This window comes from Aquarana catesbeiana, linkage group LG01, assembly GCF_042186555.1.
Source record: "Aquarana catesbeiana isolate 2022-GZ linkage group LG01, ASM4218655v1, whole genome shotgun sequence".
Lineage (NCBI taxonomy): Eukaryota > Metazoa > Chordata > Amphibia > Anura > Ranidae > Aquarana > Aquarana catesbeiana.
The window spans coordinates 469219187-469237289 of NC_133324.1; the positions used below are offsets into that span (position 1 = coordinate 469219187).

An 18103-nucleotide genomic window follows, 5' to 3' on the forward strand; every position below is an offset into this window, starting at 1 on the left:
CGTGGCACTGTTACGCAGTCATTTTTCAGGAACTGATATTATGTATGGCTATAATCAGGGTTTGATATCATGTTTGGTCAGCCAGTTGCCTGGACCACATATAAGATTTATTAGTCCTTGAAGGAGGTTAGGCTGATTATTCTGTTCTATGTAATAATGGGTTTCTGTGAACTACAAGATCCTTCTCTAAGTCCACCTTTATGTTTTTCACCCAAGAACAAGTACTGAAATCAGGCTAATACCAGTTGTAGCTTATGGCAACTGAAAGAAAGGTGCACACAATTACACAATTAAAGCAGTATTGAACCCAAAAGCAAATGCAAAAATGCAAAAAACGCTCAAAAACACTATTGCAAAAATGTTGAAAAAAGCTGAAAAAAGTTAAAAAAAAATCACTGCAAAGATACTGGCGTTTTCATAATGTTATTTTAACAGCTTGTGTGCATGAGGCCTTAGATGTGATGACTGTGTTAGTTTCTTTCTAAGGCCTCATGCACACGGGATGTTAAAATAACGTTATGAAACGCCAGTATCTTTGCAGTGATTTTTTAAAATTCTTCCAGCTTTTTTCCGCATTTTTGCAATAGCGTTTTTTAGCGTTTTTTTTTTTTCAAATTTTTTTTTTTCAATGGCTCAAAAATGTTAAAAAACGTTGGTGAATTACGTTTTCGAGCGTTTTTGAGCATTTTTAAGCGTTTATCAGCGTTAGAGTGTTTTTACAGCTGAAAAACATCTCTCAGAACCCACTGGTCCTGGGTTTTTTTTTTACAGCTTAAAAACGCCTATGCCATTTGCAGCTCAAAAACGCCTAGGTGGGCATGAAGCCATAGACTAACATAGACAGGCCTTTTTAAGCTGCAAAAAACGCTCAAAAAAGCGGCTGTAAAAACGTCCGTGTGCATGAGGCCTTAACTTTCTTTCTTCTATTTTCTTTTGGTGATTTAGCTAGCAGGTCTGTTGTTTTTTAAAAGCTCAAGCTCTCCAGTAGAATGTAGCAGTTTACATGGATGAAACAAGTTGTTTTTTAAAAGCTCAAGCTCTCCAGTAGAATGTAGCAGTTTACATGGATGAAACAAACCACTTAACATTGGCAGAGGTGAATAAAATGGTCAGCTTATATTTATTCATGCAAAACCTTTATCCCAAAAGGAAAAACTGCTTGTTGTAGCTTATTATAAAGTGTGGGCTACAGTTTGGCTTTAATTTGTTTAGTGTATTTAAATCTGCAAATACATTTTACGCTACCCTCCCCTCAGACTTACAATGCTTCTGTCTGCCGTGCCTCCTGTTCACATTCCTCCAGAATGGTGTCTCACTAACACCAGAGGTGTGTTACTGACCAGATCACCAGGTGAAAACAGAGGGGGAAAAGCCAAATAAAAGAAAACTGATGCAGCCACCACATCTAATGATTGGTAAGCTGCACTATAATACATTTTTTTTGTTTTGGTTTTAATACTGCTTTAAGTCATAGTCATTTCCAAAAGCAAATATATAAAGGCTAGCATTGATTAGTTACTAACTGGACTCTTTTTGCCCAAAAATGTTACCCTAGTGGACTCAGATATTAGACTACGACTATAAGCACTAAACGTGTTCTCTCTGGAGAAGAGACGCTTGAGAGGAGATATGATAGGAATATACACATACCTTAATGGTGATACTTGCATAGGGAATACACTTTTTAGTTTTAGGGAGTGTTAGAAGACACGGGGCCACTCGATGAAACTGGAGGAGAAGCAGTTTAACCTTAAACTGCGTAGGGGATTTTTCACTGTCAGGGCAGTGAGGATGTGGAATTTACTTCCACAATCGGTGGTGTCAGCAGGAAATAATGATAGTTTTAAAAAACTCTTGGACGTGCATCTTAGTGAGCACAGTATAAAGGGATACGGGAAATGATTATGAACACGCACACCTACACGGGTTGAACTTGATGGACTGGTGTCTTTATTCAACCTTACTAACTATGTAACTATGTAACTCTACCAGTTGTTAGTGCATGTTTGAGATGTGCAAAACAATCTAAGCTTTGTACTCCAAATGGTTACACATTTAAAACTGTGATTGATCTATGAGCAGCATAAGTACCCTGTAAAGGTTAGGGCCAAGGCATCCCTTTTTTTTACCATAACCAATGAGTACACTAGTAAATATGCACTGAAGAATAAAAGATAAACAACTTGACTGTACAAAATGAATTTACAAAATTAAAATAATTTGCACAGCATAATCATCTTAAACCCTATTTTTATCGGAAATCACATGTGCATACGATGAACATATCGCACGTGTCATCTGCTGTGTAATAAATGTAAAGGGTAGATAAAGCTACATATAAGAAAACCAGAATTACTACAATGCCTTACTTAGAAATTTGCACTACAAATAGGGTGCATGATGTAAAACACTTGCATGACTTTTTCCAGGTCTGTTCATGTTACAGCCATAGTCATTTTCTGTAATGTGATTGCTGATAATTGACTAGAGAATTGGTCCCTGTGCAGAAATTATAGCAGTAACTACAGTACATGTTTTCAATTTTCACAAATAGGATGTATAGCATCCCATAAATCACTACACCAGAGTGGATCACTCACTCAGTAAATTACAACCCTAAAACAAATTGTATACCTTAAAAAATAGCATAGAACAAGATAAGGTAGCTTATAAAATATTTGCTTTATATTCCATGGTAGCTTTACTCATGAACAAACACCAAAAGTAAATGCTAACCCTCCAAGTTGTTAATGAGCAGACTAGACCCACCCCATTCTATTCAACACTAACCTTCCTATTGTTTGTGCCCTAGAAAGGGAGCACAGAGCATTTTCCTTTTAATAAACACACAGCAGATGGAACTAAGGCTGGCCAAACACATGATTGTTTTGTACTTTTTGAACACGATTTAACAAACGTGAGAATTGTAAGGATCCTAGGTACCAACACATTCACTAATGACTGATAAGAATGGGAGCCTTAAATGGAAAGATTTCCCAACTAGTTTGAAAATTATTCTCAGCAGAGGATTATTGTCAGTTCATCCTATCACTCCAAGCAATCATTTCGATTAAATCGCTGCTGCCATTTAATTAGGAAACTTGTAAACAACAATTGTTCATCCTTAAATTACATAATGTATTAAAATAATGTCAATATGGGTTGCTATAGTTTGTATACCATTCTGATATTCCAAAAACGATGGCACTGTCAAATTTTAAGAATTGTCCACTAGCGTAAGATTTGCATAAGGAATAAAATGCTTTCAATTGAATGAACATGTTACTTTTCAGTAAAACGTATTTAAATTGATGCTTAACATGGTTTCCTATTAGCACATTATTATTATTATAATAAAATGCTTTGCAAATTACTGTACACCCATTTCCCGAATGAGCTTACAAACTAACGTGCCTTGCACAATCATGCAAGCACACAGATACAGCATGTTCAGTAGCCAAATCATTTATGGATATTTTATGTGTTATAATTTTCTGCACACATTTTTTTAAATTGTGGAAAATTCTGCTTATAATTCATATGATCACATGTTCCCAAATATCCCATCCATCCCCCCTGTCATTAAAAAAAAAACACAATTTCCCTGTGCAGATTGCATACCATCCCCTGGGAATGTGGTCACCAATGATAATATGAAAGCAACACCAGCCCCCCCGGTTTATTTCACAAGCTCGCAGACACTTTGTGGTAGTATTAAATAATAAGTCATCATGTCCATGCATGACCTCAACATCACCCCTTCTTTTTTATTTTCCAGTCCAGCAATTAAACAGAAAAAAAAATCCATCCCTTTGATAAATCTGACGCTTTGTTTTCAAATTACACAGTGATTTTCACGCATCATCTTTACTACTTTCCAAAACTGACAGCACAATGGGAATGGCTGGTGTAACCTGCAGATTCCAGATTCCCAAAGATCCCAGTCCAATAAAAAAAAAAAAAAAAAAAAAAACTATATATGCAAATCGAGAACGTATTAATGCCAAGCTGAATGAGCTGGTGTTTGACAGTACATAAATCTTAGCTGGTATCCAAGGCTGCAGCATCCTGCATAATTTGTCATGGCAATAAAAGGAAATGCAAGGAAACACCATTTCAGGTACATAGGTCCATGTTGCAAGAAACCTTTGCCATATAAAAATATAAAACTGGAGAGATACCATTTCATTTGGCACATCTCCTCTCCATACTGTGGTGTAACGAAATCACAGCAGGATTTGTCGTTCACCTGATCTGGTGTCAGCCTACAAGCATTGTTTTCATGTCACGCCACTTCATTGTGCCTCTTACCTTTTTGCGTTGTTTTCGTTTCAGCCGGTCTGTCCAGCTAGGAGTCCCAATATCCCGTCCAACTTGCGAGTGACAAAATCCCAAATGAAGGCATTTCTGATCGCTGCTCTGGGCTACAAGATCCTTGTTTATTATGTGCTGGTGCTGATGTTGCTGACTTGTAATCCTGGTTGTGTGCATCAATCATGCATCTCTCTGTCTATCTCTTTATCTGTGTTTCCCAAATACTGAAGATGCTGGGTTTTTTTTTTTTCAGGCTTCCCCTATTTGTATTAATGGATGGAATTAGAAAGCTACTTGCTTAGGAGAGGAGGAGGAGGAGGAGGAGGAGGAGGAGGGGGAGTAACAAATACAATAGAGCATGCGCATGGCAGGTCATTAGTGTCTTTCTTTGAGACGCACAAACACATCCAGTGGGTAAAGAAAAAATAGCAGTGGAATACGGTATAGGATTGTGTGTCTGGGTATTACATTGGAAGAGGCATAACGCTGTTATTTCTCTCTAAATTAGCTAAAAAATATATAAACAAAAAATAGCATCATTTAATTTTAGAGTGAAGTGATAGATGAATAGCTAAAGCGATCGACAGAGAGATCTAACAGCATACAGGATGTATACACGCACATGCACACAGAGACACCCTCTCTCTCCTTCTCTAGATTTCTTTCAAGTCGCTATATCAATGTAAAAGGACAGCCAAGTCTGTTAGGCTACATTCACACTAGTCTCCTGCGTTTGCTTTATTTAAACCTTTCCCTGCCAGAGATGTTTTTGCATCTTTTGCACACATTTAAAAAATTATGTTAGCCCTGAAAACATCCAAACATTATATTTTTTGTGAAAGTAGAGACCCTTGAGAATAAAATAGTGACAGTTCTGAATTTTTTTGTTACATGATATAAACGCAACAGTTTATCAAGTGCACATTTTAGTAAAAAATACACTAATGTTAAAGGGGATGTAAAGTCAGAAGGTTTTTTTTTATCTTAAAGCGGCTGTAAACCGCTGGGACTTTTTTTTTTCCACACCCTGCAAGGTAAAGGCATAATGTGCTAGTATGCATTGCATACTAGCACATTATGTTAAACCTACCTTAAAATGAAGCCCTCCTGCGCCGAGATCTCAGAGCTGCAGCGGGCTCCCATCTTGCTTCCGGGTTTGCGGACTCCGGCTCTGCGACTGACCGGAGGCACGATGACTGGCACTGGGCTCGGAAAGGAATGGCATGGCTGGCCATTCCTTCAGAGCGCATGCTCCAGTGACGTCACTGGCTCCATGTAATGTAAATGTCTCCTAAATGGTGCACGTTTAGGAGATATTTACACTACCTATAGGTAAGCCTTATTATAGCACGTTAGGGAACAACAATGACCAATATCTTTTCATTTACCTATAGGTAAAAATATTAGAGGAAAGTTTACTTCCTCTTTAACCATCTCAATACAGTGCAATTTCACCCCTTCCTGCCCAAGCATTTTTCAGCTTTCAGCGCTTTCACACTTTGAATGACAATTGCGCGGTCATGCTACACTGTACCCAAATGAAATTTTTATTGATTTTTCCCCACAAATAGAGCTTTCTTTTGGTGGTATTTGATCACCTCTGCGGTTTTTATTTTTTGCGCTAAAAACAAAAGAATAGTGACAAGTTTGAAAAAAACGCATTATTTTTTACTTTTTGCTATAATAAATATCCAATTTTTTTTTTTTTAAACAAATTTTTTCCTCAGTTTAGGCCGATACGTATTCTTCTACATATCTTTGGTAAAAAAAATCGCAATAAGCGTATATTGATTGGTGTTGCTCTATACAGAGAACACACCATCGGTCTCCTCTCCTCTGACAGGACGTGGATCTGTGTGTTTACACACACAGATCCACGGTCCTGCCGTGTTACCGGGCAATTGCAGGTGCCCGGCGGACATTGCAGCAGCCGGGCACTCGCATCGGGTGCCCAGTGACACAGCGCCGGCGGCAATCGCGCGCACCCCCTGATGGGCTGGGAAGGCGAGGGCGTCATATGACGCCCTCCCAGAACGAGAGCCGTGCCGCCTGGCCGTCATATGACAGCCGGCGGGCGGCAAGCGGTTAATACTATCTATGCATTAAGATAAAAGCCTTCTGTGTGCAGCAGCCGCCCCAGAACCCCCTAATATTTTTCTGAACCCCATCTCTGTTCAGGGATGTCCACGAGTGACTCGGCCATCCTGGACTCTCCTCCTGATTGGCTGAGACACAGCAGCTGCATCATTGGCTCCCACTGCTGTCAATCAAAGTCATTTAGCCAATCAGGAGAGAGAGGGGTGTGAGGCCGAACTGGTGCTTCATGTCTGAATGGACACAGGGAGCTGTAACTCGGCTCAGGTGCCCCCATAGCAAGCTGCAGGAAGGAGGGGCCAGGAGCACAGAAGAGAGACCCGAGAAGAGGAGGAACCAGGCTGCTCTGTGCAAATCCAGTACAACAAGCAGGTAAGTATAACATGGTTGTTATTTTTATGTTATTTTTATGAAAAAAAAAGATGAGACTTTACAATCACTTTAATTCTAGGTAACAGAAATGCTGGGGTGGAAGTGATAAAATAGATACCAAACATGTCAAGCCTTAAAAATTGCATGTGCCTGTGAAACAACGACAAACCTACATACCCAAAACTTTCCATAGGTGACACTTTAAAAGCCCCCACTGTTTATAATGTTATTGATAATTATGAATATTTGCCCCAGAATTATTGCTCTCACTGTGGTGTGCATGGTGATATGTAACATGTACAGCACATTTGATGTTTTCATATGTAGGCATATGTTCATGTGAACATGAGGGGCGGGCAGGCTCAACATTCATTTGTTTCAAAGGATATCAAGACAAATGACTATCTATAATAGAACATAAGGTTTTTTTAGTTTTGAATTTTCGTCCGAAAATTGTCTAGCAGTTAATGAATACTTAGCAAGACGATGAAAGTTCCATCATATCATAGTAGTATATAGGTGGTCTGTCAGTGTAACAACGGTATATTGCAGCGTGATGCAGTGCTGGCAGACAGATATGTGTATATAGTCCCAAGGGACCTGCATAGTAAGTATGGATATAGATGCAGTACAAGCAATGTGAAGCACGTGGAATAAAGATACTGACCTCACAGGTAATTTTTGCAGGGATCCAATGTGTACTGAGTCCTGACTGGCAATTGCAATAAAACCAGTCAGGAGAGTTCGTTTTATGGGCAAAAGACGGCGGCTCCTGCTCAATGAAGAGGGCGCCGACGTCAGACATCCGGAATACTGACACTTGCGCTGTAAAGTGAGGGCTGACGTCGGCGCCTGCGGATATTGTTAGCCGTGTTTTTCTTGTCTTTTTCACTTTGGGCTAACCAATGGCTCTGGCAAAGCGATGGCTCCACCTGCCACCTTGTGCATGCCCCTCACTGTCCTGGCGTTGTAACAGCCTCGCCCATCCCTCTGCACATGCCTCCCTACGTCCCTGACGTCTGTTGTTGGCACCAGCTGCAATGCGCAGGCACTGGCACCCTGGAAGCCTGACGTCGGCGCTAGCTTCATTGTGCAGGCACCAACCTCAGCCCTCGCTTCACATTGGAAGCGTCGGTATTCCGGACCTCTGACGACTGCGCTTGCTTCATTGCGCAGGCACTGACGTCCTTCGCCCATAAAACAAACTCTCCTGACTGGTCTTATTGCAGTTGCCAGTCAGGACTCAGTACACATTGGATCCCTGCAAAAATTACCTGTGAGGTCAGTATCTTTATTCCACCTGCTACACATTGCTTGTACTGCATCTTTATCCATATTTACTATGCAGGTCTCTTGGGACTAGATACACCTATCTGTCCATCCAGCACTGCATCACGCTGCAATATACTGTTGTTACACTGACAGACCACCTATATAACCTAAAAACCTTAACCCCCCCCCCAAACCGCGGCCCCCCTCTTTTCCCTTTCTCCTCCCTATATGTTTTTATATGGCATTATGTATCATCATTATGAGGCATTGATTATTCTCTATGTATATATACATGCATCATTTCAGATCTCTCTGGTACTCGAGTGCATCTTCGCTCTATTTTTGGCTACCAGACACCATCAGTAAGCTTACTTTTACCAGATGATCCCTTGAAGCTCTGACACGCTCTCTGGAACCTCCACACATTCAGGCACTATACCAATGAGCTCCCAATCTGGTTGTTCCTGGGACTACATCTGATCTCCTACGTATGAGTTCTTTTTTTCCACATCTTTATATATTTACCTATATATACATACTCTATTACTGCCAATTTCGAAATACAGTATCTAGTTGATCGGTGAGTGAGTCCCGTTCCATCTCCTATGATGCTCATTTTTTGTCCATTTGATGGTCATCTGCTCCACTTTCTGTTATGTTCTATTATAGATAGTCATTTGTCTTGATAGCTTCTGAAAAAAATTGCCCTGATGAAGGGATTAACATTGAAATCCTGAAACGCGTCGGACGAGATTACAGAAGATCAACAACTCTAATTGTATCAACTGTACTTATGTTTTTATCTATGCTATATATGGGGATGTATGCACCTATATTTTTAAGATTTCTTCTTTAACAAATAAACTTTCTATTTTTTTATATATAACTATACTTTTCAATCATTATAGTTGCCCTTAAAGTCCCCTGTGTTTTCTCTTTTGGGGGGCACTACAATTTTCCTTATGGTTATCCATTATGGGATGTTGGCAACAATTAGGTCTTCTTGGGTTAATCTACTTTAAATGACTTTGTTCTAAGGTAAGTATTTGATAATCTGCTAGTATACAATGCATACTAGCAGATTATGCAATTGTCTTACAGGGGAAATTATTATTTTTTGTTACTGCAGTTGTTTACAACCGCTTTAACCTCTTGCCGACCAGCCACCGTAGTTATACTGCGGTAGGTTGTCTCTATTGCGTGAATGGTCTTAGGTGTAAGTTGCTTTGTGCAATAGATACAGTGGGCACGCGCAGCACCTGCGATGTCCGCCAGCCACCCACGATCGCTCCACAGAGAGCCAGAATGGGGATCTGTCAATGTAAACAAACAGATACCCGTTCTGTCAGGGGAGTACAGAGTAATCTAACTGTGGGGGGAGTGGACTGACTGGGAGTCTCTCCGTACTCCCAGTCAGTCCACTCCCCCCCACAGTTAGAAACACCTCCCAGGGAACATATTTTAACCCCTTGATGGCCCCCTAGTGTTAACCCCTTCCCTGCCAATGTCATTTATACAGTAATCAGTGCATTTTTATAGCACTGATTGCTGTATAAATGTCACTGATCCCAAAAAAGTGTCAAAATTGTCCAATTTGTCTGCCGCAATGTCACAGTCCCGCTAAAAATCACTGATCACCGCCATTACTAGTAAAAAAAAATAACAATAAAAATGCCATAAATCTATCCCCTGTTGTGTAGATGCTATAACTTTTGCGCAAACCAATCAATTGTTTATTGCAATTTTTTTACCAAAAATATGTAGAAGAATAAATATTGGCCTAAACTAATGAAGAAATGCGTTTTTTTACTTTTTTTGGGGATATTTATTATAGCAAAAAGTTAAAAAATATTGTTTTTTTTCCCCAAAATTGTCGGTCTTTTTACGCGTTTATATTGTGTATATTGTGGTAAAAAAAAGGACATCGACTTTGTAAGGGTACAACGTTGCACGACTGCGCAATTGTCCGTTAAAGCGACACAGTGCCGTATTGCTAAAAATGGCCTGGTCAGTAAGGGAATCCTTCTTGCTGTAGTACTGTATTCTTACAGCGGGGAGCCTTCCCTGCTGTCAGAACACAATGATCAGTGTTGCTGGCTACAGCAGACGGCAATGACTGTTCAAGAAAAAACCCGACATGCTGGTTATACACAAATTGATCGATAGATCGAATTGGGTACAACCAGCCTGCCCATACATGGATCAAAATTCGGTCAGCCTCTGCTTAACCAGACAATTTTTGATCCATGTATGGCCGTCTTTAGGAAGTGTGCTACTGGGAGGTTCACCTAGTAAAATGAAAGGAACAAAAGAAAAAAGATAAACTGATTCAATCACCACAGGATTGGTAAGCTGCAGTATACCGTATCATATTTTAGTACTTGGATTTAGATTCAAGGTAAGCATTGAAATGATAACACACTATGTGCACTTTTTGAAAACACACTACGCATTTCCTTTACTATGTCCAGTCTTGGAAACGCACTCAGGAAAATTATATTTTGTCTTCTGCCCTTTAAATTGTTTCACAGTTTGAGAGATAAGGACATGGGTAAACGTGCATGTGATATTTTTTCTATTGCAGTCATTTTTATCATGCACAGACCAAGCTATGCAAGTTACACCACAATGTTCACATTCAATCAGGGGAAACAAACAACAGTAATAGTAAGATTTTACAGTATCCATGCATTGTAAACAGCTGTAATGGCAAGATATTACAGCAACAAAGCATTGGAAGGATTTAGTTTAAGTAGAAATAATCAACATTTCTGAGATTCAGTCAAGCAGAATAATTTTCTGTGTTAAAATATATATTTTTTTTCAATTGCAATTGTGTATCCTCCTGTGAATCACCCATGTGGAATCCCAGACATAATTTCCTATACAAATTCTGCTAGTTAAGTTAAGTCACAACAAAAATGTTTGTATGCATTTGTCACACTCAAATAATGCAAGACAAAGCCATACTTTACAGAGCTGCAGCCTCATTTAGTTTTCATTTTATTTCCCCTGCTTGATACTATTCATAGGCTTGAAAACCTGGTGCACCTCAATGCTTAGGGCAGTACAGTCTAATGCCGTGTACACACGGTCGGACTTTTCGGCAACAAAGGTCCGACAGTCTTTCCGACGGACTTTCAACAGACTTTTGACGGACTTCCAACGGAATTTCGAATGAACGGACTTGCCTACACACGATCACACCATAGTCCGATGGATTCGTACGTGATGACGTACGACCGGACTAAAATTAGGAAGTTGATAGCCAGTAGCCAATAGCTGCCCTAGCGTCAGTTTTGGTCCGTCGGACTAGCATACAGACGTGTGGATTTCTGGGTCTGGCGGAGTTACGACATAAAGATTTGAAGCATGTTCCAAATCTAAAGTCGACTGGAAAAGTCCGCTGAGGGTCCGATGAAGCCCACACACGATCGGATTGTCCGCCGGATTCAGTCCATTGGACCAGTCCGGTCGAAAAGTCCGCTCGTGTGTACGCTGCATTACAGACTGCTTCAGGACATCTAAATGACAACTTAGTGCAATGAAATCAAAAGATAGAGCAATAATTACACTTTCTATTAAGCTGTTCATTCATCTTATAGTCGTATAGACTACATTTTTGCTTCCCACTTTGCTTTAAGTTGGTCTCCTTTGGCAACTATAGAATCTTGCATATGGTCTGACTACTTTCCCGTATGTGCTTCTTTTTTGATTCCAAATACTACCAAGCATTGTGCAACGTGGCGTCTGAACAAGATGCTATTAAGAGACACAGAAGTCCAGGCAGAAATAGTGGCAGCCATTGGCTAATTTCAAGAGGTCCATTTAAATGGCTCTACTCTTAAACCCTATCAATGGGAAGCCTTAAAAGGTAACTCCACTTTCGTGAGGAAAAAAAATAACAAATAAAGAAAAATAATATAGCGTATACAATTCCGACACAAGTCATATTATAGTTGAATGTTATTAAAAATTACCTTTCTTGAAAAGGGCGCATGCATGATGCCGTCAGGGCAGACATGCAAGCCTGAGGCTCTGCTTGGGGAATAAATGGCCGCTAACAGCCAACGCTGGTACCGCTGCCACTCACCTCTCACCCGGTCAATGCCCAGAGACAAGCCTGGACCGCACAACATGCTCCGCAGGACCCCCCACACCAAAACAAAGCCCAAAACAATCTGAGACGTCCTGGCGCGGGCCTCCACTAAAATGGCGGCGGCTTCCTCCTCACAATACCGCTCAGCAAAGCAGCATCTCATAAATTGTGAGTCAGACACAGACCTGAGAGCAACCCCCCGTCTCCCTATTCTGATTCACCACCAGCAGACATGCTCACACAATGTGATAAAATGCTGACAAAGGCCAACAAACGTCTGATCGTATAACAGACAAGCTGTCCAGAGAGATCAGAGAACTGGGTCATAGAACAGCTGAATTAGAACAGAGGGCAGATAAGCTAGATATACTCACTCATAACCACTCTGAAGAACTCAGGGCTCTCAGGGATGAAAACCTCATACTTCAAACATGCCTGGAGGACTTTGAGAACAGGGCTAGGCAATCAAATATCCGGATCAGAAGGCCCGCCACGGGACATCATAGCGAAAATTACACTTTTTTCGCACTAAAGAGCAACTTCTGGCCATGGCCTGCAACAAGGAAACACTTGTTTTTCAAGACCTCTCCCCACTCACCATCGCTAAGAGGAGAGCACTGAAACCACATCTCCAAATTCTACAACAGCATTGTGTCACCTATAGGTGGGGCTTTCCATTCTCTGTCTGCTTCTCGTTCCAAAGCCGTGACTACATATGCAGATCTCCTGAAGACCTCAGAGCTACCCAACAACAACTCCACCTCTCGCCCCCAGATGCACCACAGGAAAGCTCTAATTGTTGCTGATCAGCCTCCTGTTCACCCCAGAAGTCACGAAACTCCACACAAGCTCAGGACCAAGCCAACTCACACAAGCATGAATGGTTTGCCCCCCCAGTCCCACAACAGCTGGACTCAATGGACTGAACCCACTCCAACGGATATGGAGATCACACCACCTGGCACCTTCAGGCCACAGATCCTGATATTTACCGGTTGGACACCGGTTCCCCCCCACGGGGCCTACCCACTGGTAAACAAAACTATTTGAACTTCTCCATCTACTGTGTGTTTATGATGCTACAATAACTCTATGCTTATCGCTAGGTGATCTCTTACTAACATTTTTTTTTTTTAATGGGATCCTATGACCCCTTGGAGCCCAAAGCTTCTTGAACCCATCCCATGCTTACAAATCTTAGCATTAGACAATCTAAACTCTTACACTCAATTGACACTCCGGCTTGTAACCCTCTGTTCAAAATACGTTTCTCATATTATTTCTAAAGTATGTTTTTACTTATCTGCAAATTACAGTTACTTTATTTCACTACTATATCTCACTTCAAGCTCCATCACTATCGTTAATCTGGTTGAGGCAATTGAAGCAACCCCTCTTGTGGGTTGCCACTTAAGAAATTTTAGTTGGGCTGTCATTGTGCCCCACCTGAGACCATGAACTCTGCATTGGAATCTCCACATGGTACTACTCCTGTCCCCCAGGCTCATGACGTAGCACTAGTCTTGGGGACACCATACACCCATATTGTTACATACTTATGTTTTTGGCATTTGTTACTATTTGTAATATACTACAAGGTACTTCATTACTCTCTTCTTTCCTGCCTCTCCTTTCACCCCCCCCCATTTGTTGCCTAACAAACTCCACTTCTAGATACAATCACAACCACAACACTTGCCTAACCTCACAATGGGACCCCGAAATATACTAACACTCAATGTACAAGGGCCGAACTCTCCACACAAATGGACCAAAGCCTTTAAAACTTTTACCACCACTAAGGCGCATGTTGTGTGCCTGCAAGAGATTCATTTCACTCCCCGATCCACACCTAAATTCTTCAACCGAGCATACCCACAAGTATATACAGCTTCAGCCAACCCCGAAAGTAGAGGCGTTCTTATAGCCTTCCACCACTCCACTCCCTTCACACCCCTGGCTGAAATCAAGGACCCAGAAAGCCACTTTCTCTTTGTATCAGGAATTCTGCTTGACTCCAAAGTAACGGTAGTATCCTACTACGCACCAAACTCTAAACCCCTATCATTTCTTTCCCATTTGCTAGATGTAGTTGACCCGCACAAAAAGGCCACACTCCTCCTCTGCGGAGACTCTAACCAGTCCCTATACCCCTTCCTAGACAAATCTCCTCAATCCCACCTTCCTAGATCTACGAAACTCAGTTTCCAACACCTCTTACATCGCCATTCCCCAGTTGATTCATGGCGTGAGCAAAACCCAGCCCGACGTCACTAAACATTCTACTCCTATCCTCACAAAACATTCTCCTGTATCGACCATATCTTCCTCACCATGGGTACCACACCCCTACTCCTCTAATCAGCTATTCTTCCTATCTCCTGGTCAGACCATAGCGCTGATGTCACAACCCTAGTCCCCTCCATAAAGGACTCTTCCTGGTACATTAATGACAATATTCTATCTCACCCATCACACCGCCTTACAATAGAAAGAGCACTCAAGGAATACTTATCTATCAACTCTACTCCCGACATCTCCCCTCTCACACTATGGGAAGCCCACAAGCCAGTTATAAGGGAAGCCTGCATTAGTCAGCCATCCTTCCTGAACAAAGAAAACCTCCTTACCCAACAACATTTAGAAAACATTTTTTAACAATGCTCACATGAAATTTCAGATGAATCCCTCTGCATTAAACCACCAAGCTTTAGACAAAGGTAGGCTTGAACTCGACCTATTCCTGATGGAAGCTGCAGAAAAGGCCCTGCGCCGCTCACGCCAAATATTGCACCAAAACCAATAAACCCGAAACTTTCCTAGCTCTATCCCTCCGACGTCTCGACCACGCCATTAAACCAATCCGACTAAAGTTATCCCCAAAAGTCTATACTAGCAACCCTGTCAAAATCCTCCAAGTGTTTAGTAAACACCTTGCCACACTCTTTGATTGCTCTCGCGCTGAATCCCTTCTCTCAACTACCACTTTACCCTCTCATCTCTACAATGCGAAAATCTCGAGAAACCAATTGAAATCGAGGAAGTTTTACTAGACATAAAAACCTTGAAATTCCACAAACGCCCTGCCCTGACAGGTTCTCAGCCACCTATTTTAAACAGTTTGCTGACCTCCTCGCCCTGGTACTAGTCAGTGCATTCAGTGCCATCCTTGCTGGTCACACATTCCGTACTGAAACATTGACAGCTGCCATCTCTATGCTCCCAAAACCCCAGACAGATGACTCATCTTGGTCAAACTACCGACCCATATCTCTCCTCTGTCAAATGACACTCCAGCAACTGAATCCACATTAAAAGCAATGCTGTTACCTCTACAGGTTGGCCTTCATGTTGAACTGCGCTCCTCTATCTTGCAGCTATCTATCCCATGGACTATTGTTTGTTTTTACTGTATGTATTATGGGGATGGAGGTGTATCATAAAAAGAGGCAGTTTTCAGGCCGTTTCCTTTTTGCATTATGAAGCAGGGTGGAAGACACCTATATGCCCTTTCAGCGACTAACGTGTCAGATGCGGAAGTTTTGGAAGTGACGTGTCAGACACGGAAGTTTTGGACTAGCTGGTCATGGAGTCAGATGCTTGCAAGTGAGCACTTAGATCTGTTCCTTTCTATCATTTATGGTCCGACGTCCGCATTTGGTTCTGAGGATTCTGGAGACAAGTGTGTGATTCACTTCAACCCATTTGGTATATTGGGATCTGCTTGCATGACTACCTGTTAGTTTAGGAGTCCATGCTTTGAGGTGAGAGTAGATAATAAGACCGGGGGTGGAGGGACAGTGACCTTATTTGGATTTATCATCACTGGTGAAGGCTTTCTGGGACTTGTTGTCCAACCAACTATCTGGACTTTTTCTCATCATTTTATTGATAATTATTGAAAACGATATTCTGGGACTTGTTGTTCATCAACGTTTTGTAATTTATGTTTGCGCTGCACTTATATAATTTAACATTTACTTGGATTTTTGTGAAAACTCCTTCAGTGTCCAGCTTGCATACAAAAAAGGGGGTTTGTTGTTATTTTTGCGCTGATTGCACCCTCTGCTTTTTATATCTGCGCAGAATATTTGTCGTTTACATTCTGGTCCCTTATATACACCAATTATTTCTGAAACTAATACCTGATCTGAGCCCTAGGGATCTCCATATAGATAGGACCCATAGAATCCCGAAACCAACCTACCTTCCAGATACAACACCCAGTGACATTCTTGTCAGGGTCCACTTTTATCACATTAAGGAGAGCCTCCTAAGAGCCACCAGGTCCGACTGGCCTTTACCACCTCCATACACAGTAGTGGCCCTGTATCAAGATATCTCTGCAGCGAATGAACAGAGAAGAAAGGAATTTGCTCCTATCACTCAAGCGATACGAGACCGTAGTATCGTATATCGCTGGGGCTTCCCGACGAAACTCCTGGTCACGTATCAAAATCAAAACATCACTATCTCCTCACCCAAAGATGGCTATAAACAGCTAAACAACTGGGGCTTCTCACCCTCGCCTCCACCGAATCAGTCACAAACTCAACCATTTTCCAACTGTAGACCCACCTGATGATACTCTAGCCATTGACACCTAAAGTCCTCTGGTCTCTCCTGCCAAGGTTCCTTTTCCCTAAAGCCTCATACACACAATAGGACTTTGTACAAACTTTCCCTTGGATTTTTGTACAAAGGGCGTTGGCCATAAGTTTGTATTGCATACACACTGCAGAACTTTTTCAGCCAACTTCCACCAAATCACGTGGGTTTTCAGCTCTTTACCACCACCCTTTGGTCAACTTCTGTATTGTTGTCTGATATTGTGTCAATCTCGCTGCTTTTATCGGCTTGATTGACACCTTGCGAGCCGGGTTCACACTGGTGCGGGGATCTGACTTGGATCCCTGCCAATGCCAGGCACTGTGTTTGGTATGAATCTTGAGGGGGAACTCCACTCCAAATTTTAAATAAAAAACTGGCATGGGTTCCCCTCCAGGGGCATACCAGGCCCTTAGGTCTGGTATGGATTTTAAGGGGAACCCCTACGCTAAAAAAACGGCGTGGGGGTCTTCCCAAAATCCATACCAGACCCTTATCCGAGCACGCAGCCCGGCTGGTCAGGAAAGGGGGAGGGGACGAGCGAGCACCCCCCCCTCCTGAGCCGTACCAGGCTGCATACCCTCAACATGGAGGGGTGGGTGCTTTGGGGGAGGGGGGCCCCTGTGGACCCCCCACCCCAAAGCACCTTGTCCCTATGTTGATGAGGACAAGGGCCTCTTCCCGTCAACCCTGGCTGTTGGTTGTCGGGGTCTGCGGGCAGGGACTTATCAGAATCCGGGAGCCCCCTTTAATAAGGGGGCCACCAGATCCCGGCCCCCCACACTATGTGAATGAGTATGGGGTACCCATTCACCTGGGGAACAAAGTGTCAATAAAAAACTAGACAGGTTTTTAAAGTAATTTATTAGGCAGCATAGGGGTCTTCTTCCGACTTCGGGGATCTCTTCCAACTTCTCCGCTCTCTCCAGCCTCTTCTCCCGGTGTCTGGTTCTTCTCCTGCTCCCCCAGATCCCGGCCCCCCACCCTATGTGAATGAGTACGGTACCCCTACCCATTCACCTAGGGAAAAAAGTGGCAATAAAAAAAAACACACTACACAGTAATAGTAATTTATTAGACAGCTCCTGGGGTCTTCTTCTGACTTCGGGGGTCTTCTTCCCACTTTGGGGGTCTTCTTATGACTTCGCCGCTCTCTCCGGCCTCTTCTCCCGGTGTCCGGTTCTTCCCCCGTTCTTCGGCCTCTTCTCCCGTTGTTCAACCTCTTCTCCTGGTGTCCGGTTCTTCTGCCGGCTCCTCCGCTATCTTCTGTCATCCAATGACCATGCCCCTTATGACGTCACAGTCCCAGCATGCCCCGAGACTGTGATGTCATAAGGGGGCGGG

General features: G+C 42.3%; 1 protein-coding gene across 2 annotated transcripts in view; it reads right to left on the reverse strand.

Moving 5' to 3' along the window:
- PLPPR1 (phospholipid phosphatase related 1) overlaps positions 1 to 4668 on the reverse strand; it is a 302656-nt gene extending 297988 nt beyond the window's left edge. For both annotated transcript variants that reach the window (XM_073591221.1, XM_073591219.1), the window contains exon 1: positions 4312 to 4668. The gene's annotated coding sequence lies outside the window, so the exon portion shown is untranslated. The remainder of the gene's footprint in view (positions 1 to 4311) is intronic.
- Between the last annotated feature and the right edge of the window lie 13435 nt (positions 4669 to 18103).